Here is a 12,538-nt window from a genome sequence, read left to right as displayed (position 1 = left end):
ATTATTATTATTATTATTATTATTATTTTATCTCAAAAACAAAAGTCATACAACCTACAGGAAATTTGTGGGAAGCCGAGATACAATCTGGACCCCCGCTCCTCTAGCTATAGACTAGCCTACCTTAGTGAAGATATGAGCTGCAGCACAAACCCCATTGTCTTGCGTCGTCGAGAACCTCTGAATCCGCTTCAGCAACGCAATAGTCTCCTTCTCTAATTCCCCGAGCGAAGAAAAAGAGAAGGAAATGAAATAATAATAATAATAATAATAATAATAATAATAATAATAATAATAATAATAATAATAATAATAATAATAATAATAATATTGTATATATGCTAAAAAGTATGAAATTTGGCTTTGTTATCATTAGCAATATCATTAGACATAAAAATAAATTGAACTAAACTGAACTGAATTGAACTGATGGAGCTAAACTGAAATGAAATGAACTGAACTTAAGCTGAATAGAACATGCCCTTACTTACCGGCTCTTTACAAAAAATTATCATGATTAAAATGACTTTTCACCGATTTTCAAAAAAATAAAACGATATCTTGATTATTTCGGAATAAAACGACCTTTGACATGCATCTTTTATAAATAAAATAAAAAAAAAATTAAAAAAAAAAAAAAAAAAAATTGGTGACCTACTACATAAGTTACTTTAGACACATGTCACATTGTGATTTGTTAGGATGGATTTTTTATTTCAATTTTTACAATCTTCTGTGAAATAAAATGAATTTTATTTTATTATTTAAAAAAAAAAAAAAAAAACTACCCTTACCCATTTCAACGATCAGAGACTCCCTTCCTTTCCTCTCCTTGTAGCGACACCAACACCAGCCACCTCCAACTCGCAAGCCACCTAACCCCCTCCTCTTTCCGCTTCCCGAGACACCTCTAGCCCTCCACCTCTTCTCCCTGCAGTGCCCCAAGTCCTCCCCCTCCCCTTCTCGCAACGCCAATTGTGCGCCACGACTTGTTATCGTGGTGGGTGTTTTACAATGGCGGGGGTAAGGATTGGTGATGGAAGGGTTTCGAGTGCGAAATTCCGAGCTCGTAACGGGTTGGGAAGGGGGTTTCGGCCAACAGGTTTGGGCTAGTGTGGGATTTGTCGGGGATGACGGGATGTGGAGAGTGGGGGTGAAGGCTGGCCATGGATTTCGGGGCTGGTGGACGATGAAGGTGGGGGCTGGAGTTACGGTCCGGGGATTGGGTGCTATATGGGGTTTGTCGGGGCTGGAGATGGTGAATAAGGGTGATGGGTGGTGGTGGTTGGGTGGTGGCAGTGGGGCGGTGATGGGATTAATTAGTTTTTTTCAATAAAATAAGGGGGTGTTAAATACCGCCAACATTTTTTATCAAAATCGTCAACATTTAAGGTGAATGGACACTTATGCCCTTACTATATCCCCCACTCATCTTCTTCTTTCTCTTTTATTTTTTTCTCTCTCATAACCCAATTCAACCGCCATCAACCACAACAATGGCTTTACGTCGGAGGTGAAGGGAAGCGGCAGCCGTACATCGGAGTTGATAGGTAGCGATGGCGACGAACGGAGTAATGAACTGGCATCACAGTGGTCGTCAAATTAGTTCGTCCCCGATCTATTTTTTTTAATAATCTCCGGCAAGCAAAACCGATTAAACACCATGGTAACCGGTTTTGGACGCCGGTTACCGTAGTCAACCAGCGTGAAAAACCGATCACCAGGGACGATAACCGGTTTTGGACGCCAGTTGCCGTGGTCAACCGTCCTTTGAAACCAATTACCATCCCGGGTCAACGATTTTGCGTGCCGATTGTGATGGTCGTCGGCAATATAAAAAATCCACCACCCTCCTACAAACGAAGGAAGCTGGTGGGTCGTTTTTTAGATGATTAATGAAGGTTGCTGGTGGTTTAATTTTGACAACACAAACAAAATGATTAATGAAGGTTGCTGGTGGTTTAATTTCGACAACACAAACAAAAATATGGTAGCTCTAGTCTTGGTAGTTGTGGACTTGTGGAGTTGTGGGCAGTGATGGTGGGTAGGTGGTCGTGGTCCTAGTAGCGTGGATGGTGGTGGTCGTGCTCAAGGTGGCGTGGGTGGTGGTGGCAATGGTGGCAGCCTTTGTAGTGCGTGGTTGACGGTTGAGTTTTGGCTTGATGGACTTTGGAGAAAGAAAGCAAAGTGGGGATGATTAAGGGTAATTTTGTCCCTTCAACACTTTTTGTTGGCAGTTTGATTAAAAACGTTGGCGGTATTTAGCAATCCACTAAAATAAATATTTTAATATGAAAATTGTTATAAAATAAAAACTTACCTATCACATTATGACACGTGTCCTAATTAACCTATTCAGATGCATATCAAAGGTCGTTTAATTCCAAAATAATTCAAAGGGTTGTTTTATTATTAGAAGACTCGTTAAAGGTCGTTTTATTCTTGACAATTTTTCCTTTATTTTATTTACTAGAGCATATTTGTGCTTAAGTACATAATATGTGAATCATCAATTATTGTTACGTAGTAGGTTTTTTTTTTTTTTTTGAAAAAGAAAATTAAAAATAGGACAGTAATAGGATTTATGGATAAAGAGGTTGGAGGTTTGTCATTAAAAGTTGCAAAATTGACTGTGCAACTATATAAAAGATTTTATTTTCCAGGGTTTATTTGGTTGACATGGGAATTAATTGTATTTCATGGAAATTTTTTATTTCCCAAATAAAATTCCAAGGAATTTCTTGCATTTTTGGAAATCATAATTTCATTTAGGGAATTAGGGATGAAAGTTTGGTTTACGATTTAGATTATAGCCAAAACCAAATCCAATCAGATTTGGTTATGAAATTCTTAAACCAAATTTAAACAAAATTAAGATTCAATCCAATCCAAACTACATTGAATTAATTTGGTTTTTCTTATTAGAATATATATGCGTCGTTCGAAACGCGCCTACTAAAGCATGTGGTGAATATGTTTGGCAATCATAGGAAGTGAGAATTGACATTATACAATTAGAGACAAGAAAAGTATTGAGCCACCAATAAGTTTTTATGGAACTTGTAAAACCGTTCATGGATCATTATAAGGTAACCACAATTAAGGGACAACGATAGGAAACAATGATTAACCTGTGAAGGTTACACCCCATTCATAATTTGTTCTTTTGCTCACTCATAAATAATTTTGCTAGCTTAATTTTCTTTACCCGTCGGCCGCCGCGCTTTAATGGTGTTTAATTTCGTCTTCTTTGCCGATAAAATTGAGGTACATCCTTTCCTTTAGGGTTCAATTTTTCTTCGAATTGAGTCATATAGATTGTTTTTTTACAATAATTTCACGAAATTATGGTCTGAAATGGGTTTGATTCATGAACAATCTTAAAAACTTGTTGGTGTCTCCCTACTTTCCTTGTCCCTAATCATATAATGTCAATTCCCACTTCGTATGAGTGCCAAGCATATTCACAACTTGCTTAACATAAGCGCGCTTTGAATGACGCCTACATGTACGAAGTGAGTCATGGAGTCACATTCGCCCGTTGGCCTCTACCCGATTCTTATAGTAAAAAGTATTTCCTGCGATCTCAAAGGCACACAAACAAAGATTCAGTTGCTCCGAACTATTATTAAGCTAAATTGGTTAAATGATATTGCAGCATATAACTCTTAAATATTGTGACCACTTCAATTAACAATAAGATTAAAAATTAAAGGATCTTAAACCAGTTGTCCAAATTATCTTATTAAGTGATATATTTAATTACACATTCCTTTTAACATGCAATACGGTGATTAATAATTATAATTGAATATCCATCAACATTGGAAGCAATTTAACGATAATAGCGTTAGTCAAATCAAATCTTAATAATAACCCTAATGATGATACTAGCAATAAGGATAAAAATAAGAGTAATTAAGTAAATAAATTACTCACGTTCCGCGCTTCTTTAAATTGCTACATCATGAATAAATTGTTAGTAACTTCAATAAATATATAAATCAAATTGAAATTAAATTACATAAAAGTATAGTAGATTTGGTCCAAACCCTCAATCATTTCTACCTCAATCGTTTTTAAGTATGGAATTTCGGGTGTTGTATGGACTCCAGAGAGTGCTTAAAAGAATGGTGTAATTAGGAATATAGGTTTAAGGCTTAGAATATGAGCGAGAAAGATTAGAATGTGTGTTGGTAGCCCAAAACTGAGAAATTAGCCTCGTATTTATAGAGAAAATGTGAAGGTTGAGGTACAGAATCCTAAAAACGAGGTGCTGCATAGATACAAACCCTAGAAATTGTGTGTCATGGCAAAATTGATGTGGCTTGACAAAATTTGCCATGGTGCGGCAAAAATCGCTATGGCACGGTAGTTTCCAGTTTTTACGTGTTTTTAGAACTATGATAACTTTAGATCCATAAATCATAATAAGACATATAATATATATTGTTGGGAAGATCTTCAAGGCTACTTTCAAACCCAATTAGAATCATGTCATAATCTTTTGTAGATTTTAAGATATGGTCGTTCTAGTTCAAGGATGTCGGTTTTGGGCCGAGTTTTAGTGTTTTACTCATATCTTCTTCGTTTTAAATCGGAATTGGGCTGATGATATACCGTTGGAAATCTTATTGCCAGGTCTATCCAACCAAAAAATATCAAGATAAAAATTATAAGGCCACAAAATTATTTTAGCTCGATTTTTTTATGTTGACACAAAAAGAGGAAAATAAGTTATGACTTGGGGAAATGGGCTAAAGCACTCCAAAGATTAAATATTCAACTCGACCATAACCATGGTGAAAGGTTGTTCATCATTAGGTTTGGTTTTGGGGAGACATTTTTAGGTGTCTACAGAATCCAATCCAACCGAAATTTGTTCTCTACGTTCGCAACATTCAAACTCAAAATTCAAAATTCACTCATAAAATTCCTACAATCATTTAACCTCTTCTTGTTAAATGCATTCTTTGTGAGAGAGTTGTAGGGTTTTAGGTAATATATTGCAGAATTTAACAAATCATATTCGTTTGCATGTAAATATGTTCTACAAGCATAACACAAAAGGAAACATATAATTATACCTTTGATGCGTGATTTCCACGTGCAACCGACACAAACTCTAGGAGAAAAGAACTAAGCGCAATTCATGTTCTTGGTCCATATGTTAGGATTAGGCACAAACACCTTTGAATCACGTTCTATAGAGAGGCCGTAGGAGAAAACCGGCCATGAACCACAATAACCACCATAAAACATCACCTTGGGGAAGCCGTGCGGCTGTACGAACGAGGGTGTAAAGGAGAGAGGAAAGAGGTTTCGTGAGGCTTGGGGTTTGGTTGCTTACTTGTTAATTCACAATAAATACTTAAGTGTTGTCTATTTCAAAGTCAAACCCTAAGCAAGGCTTGTATTTATAAATCACATGAATAATTAGAATCCTAACCAAGCCCAAAAAACTCCTTCTCTTGTCCCATATGGCCAGCCACCTCTTAATGAAGCCCAATGATGGGCCTATTTCTTAGGGCCTGTTCTGATTGACTGAACTCAGCTGGACTGAACTGAACTGAACTGAACTGAACTGAACTGAGATGAACTGAACTGAACTGAACTAAACTTATTAATTAGTGATTTTTAACTACGGATTAGTGATCTTTGATTATTTATTGATTATTTATTACTATACATATGTGTATATACAAATGTACATATTAAAATATTTACGAAAAATATACTATATAATTATAAAATTTATGGAAAATATATTAAAAGCTTGAAACCTCTAAACATTTAAAACAAATATATAATTTTTAATTTAAAAATAAAATAGTATTATGACAAAAGAACACAAAACACTTACATGTATCTGTAGGGAATATTTCAAGCATTAATCCCCTAGCTTGAACCCCACTGTGATCATACACTAAAGTACGGTGGCGTCCAAAGGGAAAGAAGATAGAGCAAAAGAGTCGCCAACAAGTTTTTTTAGGAACTTGTAAACCGTTCACAGGGTGAAGGTTACGCCCCTTAACGATCCAAGAGATCGTCAACTCCATAAGGTCTTGAACCAAATAGGGTTCGGGGATGAAGGTACAAATCCAACCTAAAAGAGATTGAACCTGCCCTAATAATAGGCCTCTACTTTATTCTAATCGTATTCATGTGCGCTTTCTGACTAACATGCAATCAATAGGATTACCCCTAAACCTGTTTATCTATGTTGGTTGAATATTAATGCACAAATAAAACTATTATTGGCGATCACTTGAATTATAATCAAATTTAACCCTCAATAAGATTATTAATTGTCTTATATAAGCGTGATTACAAGTACAAATTCCCTTTAAACATGCATAAAGGCGTGATCAAGCAATAACAATAAATATAATCAAGCAACATAATAATAATCATAGTAACAATTATAAAAATAATCATAATCATAATAATAATTATAATCATAATATTCATGTTACCACTTACTTTAAATAAAAATAGAGGAGAACCATTGGCATGTTACCGCCACGTGTTAAAACGTTAAGGATTTATCAAAGTATTGCAGCGGAAATCCAACTTAAATATTAAAATAATATAATTCAGAAAACCAATAAGTCAAAGCTTACAAATTGGAACCATAAAGGCCCTTATTTAAAACCAAACCAATAATCAAAGTCCCAAAACATAATTAAAGTAGTAAAACATAAATAAGTTCAACACAAAGAACGAATACTCTCAATCACACTAATTCCTTGACAATGCGTATGTCAAATCCCCGAACTTCACATCATCAAGCTAACCTGTGCAATACTGCTCCCTAATAATACAAGTGTAATAATTGGATCATCACAGGGTCATTGAAAGGCGAAGGCCATGACCAAAAGAAAACACACAAAAGCACGCAATCAGCAAAGCTGAGTACATACAAGCTACAACGCACAAAATCTAGCATGCTCAACTAGTTAAAGTAAATAAATATACAACTCGAATTCATTAATCAAGACTCCACACTTAAACCATTCAATCGACTCAACATACTTGCTAATCAATTCCAAACACTTGACTCTTTATATTTAATTTAATTAATTTAATTTGGAGTAAGCAATAGACGAGGTTGTCCAATCCACCAAATCATTTTGGTCCAAAATGACCATTTAAAATAAAAGTTTAGCGCGATTCAAGAATGGGCGCGACTCCATTCTCACAAAGTTAGTCTAGGATCCCATATAACTTTCATTATAAAATAAAAATGTAAATACCAAAAGAAAAGAGGACATGTTGATCAAACAAGCCTCGAAAAGCCACGGGCTACCACCGTGTACCCCAACCCATAATTGTCAATACTCTAGAAGTGCACGCTTTCTAGAGTTTTATTGCTCATCCATGTTTCACTTTACGTGATTACAATTTTAATTAATAGCCGACTCAATCAAATGGACCATACATAAAAATCATACATCAATTTACTTTTAATCTTATTTAGGACAATGGTGATCACATCACAAATTGACCTTTAATTTCATTTAACTTCCAAATTATCCAAATTGTTGAACATAGTCAACCCACCTAGCCATTTCGGCTTAATCCACTTTTACTCAACATACTAACAAGTTATGCTTGATTAATAAATAAAATAAATAACAACCTTGTGGAATAATTAATAAATTCATTCCACTTAAACCATTCAATTCCAATCCTTTAATAATCCAAATGTGGTTAACAAACCAATCCAATAAAATTATGCTTGTATCAACATTCTATACAAACAATTAATCCAATGTAATTCAACATGTTTGCATCCATAATTCCATACAAACATAATCAATTCACCAAAACATGTCTCATAAACATAAGCACATGAATTAATTAAATGTATAACCTAACAATTTTCATCCAAGTGTTCTCTAATCATGAAACTAAGTTCTTTTCTTTGGTACCTAAACATGATACTATTTACAACGAAGTAGACATGTACGTACCTCGTATAAACAATCCTTTGTGCTACTTTTAATCAATTAAAAGTCTCCTAGGGAATAATCACTTCCTAGAAAACAACCAATAATCACAAATTAACACTTAAACAAATTTCCAGTAATATAAATTTGATTAAAAGTTCTTAAAACTTCCTTAAAAACATGTTTTTATGCTTAATTAATCAATAGAAATACAATAGGAATAAAAGCCCCAAATTAATTGATCATAAGAACCCTAAAATCCCAATTTCAATAAATTAAAATCCTTGGTTTATAATTCATAAAATCTGAAAATTTATAACATAATTAAAATCTGAAATTATTAGTTTAAAACATCAAAAACATGATTTTGATACTAAAAATATAATCTTTATACTACAAAATCAAAACCCAAAACAATTTAATAATAAACAAGATAGTAGAGCAAAAATAAAAGGAGGAGGAAAGGGGCAGCCATGGTGGGCTACGGCTGGGCCGCTGGTGGGTCGCCGACGGTGGGCGGCGGTGTGGCGGCAGCCAGCAGGTGGCAGTTGGTGGTGAGTCAAAACTCACGTAAAGAGGAGGAAAAAATAAAGAAAGAAAAAGAAAAGAAAAAGGGGAAAAGAAAAGAAAAATAAGTGGAAAACAAAAAATAAAAAAAATAAAGAAAAGAGAGTTTACTAACCTTTTTGTGTGGGGAAATATTTGGGGATGTATAGGGTATTTATAGGAGAGAGAGTGGTGTAGGGCAAGTTGTAAGATTGGGCCTCATAAAATTAATGGGCCAATTAAGCAAGTAAAGTGAGATTGGCTTTGATTGTTTGGACATGAATCATAGAATGATGGTCCATAAAAATCATATTGTAATAAAAATAATTTTCCACCCAAAATAATTTGAAACTTTTGAAATTAAATTCCGGAAAAATACAAATAAATATTATAAATAAAATATAATTTCATTTATAATATATTTAAAAATACGGGGGATTACAAAAGCATAATAATAGCAAGATCCTAGGCATGATACTAACAAGATTAATAACAAACCCTAGTATGTCACTAAGCATATAAAAATCAAAGCTTTAACCCTAAAATGATACTAACAATCATAAATATTAGGAAGAACATAAAAGGCATCATACTTTTAATCATACTTAATATTAAAATTACCCTAGACATGATACTAGGAATCAAAATAACAATCTAAGCATGATTTCTACATCATAATAACAATGTAAACAATTAAAACCATTAAAGCACTTACTTGGATGCCTCGTACCTCTTTCTAATAACAAAATACACACGTTAGTAACTTCAAGGAAAATAATAAACAAAACAATTAAATTAAATAATTGAAAGAGAGATTTGGGACCAAACCCTCAGAAATTAAAACCTTTCACATCTAGGGCGAAGGCAACTTCGAATATGGCTAGGTGTATCTAGATCTAATGTATGCGGAATTTTTATATTTGAGAGAAGCTAGTTTAGGAAAGAGAGAGAGAGAGAGTAATCAAGAGAAACTTGATGAGAGTTGGTGATTGTAGGTGATTGTTGATGAATGAAAACGGAGTTTTTACGACGTTATTTATAAAGAAAATCAGCCAAAAGATAAAAATATCAAAACAGAGTTCTGGCGCAGATAAAATCTGATTAGCGCCAATGCTGGCTATTGGCGCCAGACGCCAACATTAGCGCCAGGCGCCAAGCGTAGCGCCAGGCGCTACAGCTGGCGTTTGGCGCTGATTCAAAAATTCACGCGTTTTCTTAAAATCAGATAAAATTGCCGTACAGGAGGATAAAATCGTATTTTCCTCAAAAAATGTTCTTTGATTTTAATTAAAACTCTGAAAAGTCAACAAAAGTCAATTTATCAATGCTAATTGAATTAGGAATGAAAAGAACCTTCTAGAAGAATCTAGAAGACTAAAACCATTCCTAATTGCATTAGGAATGATAAATCTATATTAGGCCCTCCCCTAGATCATTGGGCCGCATATAAGGCTCAAACCGGGCCCAGTTCAGTAAATTGGCCATAACTTCCTCAATATTCATCGGAATTGGGCTTATAATATATCGTTGGAAATCTCTTGTCAAGCCTCATCCAATTAAACTACTATTGGACCCATATCATGGACCAACCAAACTGGATTGGCTGTTTTCTTAAAATAAGTTTTCAAAAACAGAGAGAAGAGAAAAGAAATTAAAACTATCCGCAACACTAAAATTTCCACACTTTCGCTTCATTCGATTATGATTCGACGTGAAAGGTACTCATCACCGGGTTTGGTTTTGGGGAGACACAAATGGGTGTCTACAGAAGCCCCCACTTTAACTGAGTTTGGAGAAACGCAAGTTTCGAAAACAAAAGTCAAAGTAGCGATAGGGACGGAGAATGATTCAGAACGTTCTGCGATCCTAAATCACTCTTATAACGCCGATACCTACAAACTAGCGTTAGTTAAACAGATAAGAGAGTTAAGAAACGCGTATCTTGCACCGTCGAGCACATGTCTCTGAAAGTAACCGATTTGTTGCCGCTTTACCGTTGTTTTGATGACCTCCTGCTAAGAGAATGCCATCCCGCTTGAAAACTGCTACGCTTGTAACTGCTTCCAATATTGAAGACTTCTTCTCTTGAAACGATCCTCCTCCGCTTTGATAATATTCCACGTCCAAGGGAATACCATCGAAGATTGCTTCACTTGAAACAATCCTCTTCCGCTATGATAATACTCCACGTCCAAGGGAATACTATCGAAGATTGCTTCGCTTGGAACAATCCTCTTCCGCTATGATAATACTCCACGTCCAAGGGAATACTATCGAAGATAACTTCGCTTGAAATCATCCCCTTCCGCTTTATAACCATCTTCCACGTCTAAGGGAACACGATCAAAGACAACTTCGCCTGAAATCACCTTCAGTTGATTTTTGACAACTTTCCACAATCTATGGAACGCCAACTTGCTGTTTCGATGTTCACTTGTCTCTGAACAAAGAGCTTCTTTTTTTAGGATATGTTCACGCGCCTCTGAACAAAGAGCTTTTATTGATATACCTATGTGTCTCTGAGCAAAAGATCTTGATGATATGTCCACGCGTCTCTGAACAAAGAGCTTTTTTATTTTTTGGATATGAACTTCTGAATGATGTGTCCACGCGTCTTTGAACAAAGAGCTTGATAATAGGATGCCCACGCGTCTCCGAGCAAAAGAGCTTTTTGATATGTCCACGCGTCTCTGAACAAAAGAGCTTTGATGATATGTCCACGCGTCTCTGAACAAAAGAGCTTGAAAGAAATGTCCACGCGTCTCTGAACAAAAGAGCTTTGAATAATATGTCCACGCGTCTCTGAACAATAGAGCTTGAATAATATGTCCACGCGTCTCTGAACAATAGATCTTGAATAATATGTCCACGTGTCTCTGAACAATAGAGCTTGAATAATATGTCCACGCGTCTCTGAACAAAAGAGCTTCGATACTTGAACGTTTATTGCGATAATATTCTGAAGAAAAATTTCCGAAGACCAACGCTTGTCGATCTCTAAAGCTCGCTTGAACTTTGATTCCGCTAAAACCAGTATGTCGGTGTCTCCGTGATAAGCCAATTCTTAGGCGCTTTAGGCTAAGTGAGACGATCTTTCATCAGGTTGATCACTTATTGTGACTGTAATCAAACCGACTACTTGATCATGTCAAATTGCTTATAGGGGCTAACTGGCGTACCAAGGAACCCGAAATTGCTGTATGAGGTTGAAATCACCTTTCTGAGAGGCCTCGAGCTCTGTCGCTTCTGAAATATCTCTAGCGCCAAGAATTGACTCTGTCGCCAGACACTGGGATCTAGCGCCAGGCGCTAAAAACTGTTACCAGACGCTAGATGTTTTCATCTGGCGCTGGAGTAGGGACTTCCCTATTCTGCTGCACCTGTATTTATTTTTTACTATAGAAATTTTCCAATTTCTTTAATTATCTTAGGGTTGACCTAAGGCTTAATGTCTCTTGACTCGTTGACTTGACACGACTCAAGGTATAAACTCGACTCGCTGTGATTGACTGACTCGAGGTTGACTCGACTCGAAGAGTTTGACATAATGTGTTAGACTCAATCAAAGTGATATGACACGACATGACTCAATGTGTACATGACTCGTGTGTGCATTGTATTGTGATCGTGCGACTCGAAAAATGCAAAAAGGCAAATCTTTTCCATCATTTTTGTGGAGGGTACCGACTTTCTCCCGAAAAAGAAAGACACGAAAAAGAATCGAAGTGAAGTTTGTGAAGGTGCATGCTGAATGAGCTTAGTCAAATGTTGTTTGATACTATCTCTCAAGGTGCAAGGATTAACCAATCCTAGGCTATCTCAACGGTTGACTCAATGATGAAAGTATTTGGGTAACTTAGGCACGGAGGCTAAGTACTTCATACTTCGTGATGCAATGATAGTTATGATTGATGAGATAAGACATGCTTCAGCGTTGTATTAAGATTTCATGACAAAGGGTTCCTAAGGGAAAGTATATTTGGTCATTGTAGGGAATAATTTCAAGCTTTAATCCCACTAACTTGAACCCCACTGTGATC

This window comes from Chenopodium album, chromosome 9, assembly GCF_948465745.1.
Source record: "Chenopodium album chromosome 9, dcCheAlbu1.1, whole genome shotgun sequence".
Lineage (NCBI taxonomy): Eukaryota > Viridiplantae > Streptophyta > Magnoliopsida > Caryophyllales > Amaranthaceae > Chenopodium > Chenopodium album.
Note: the sequence above shows the minus strand (reverse complement) of the source record.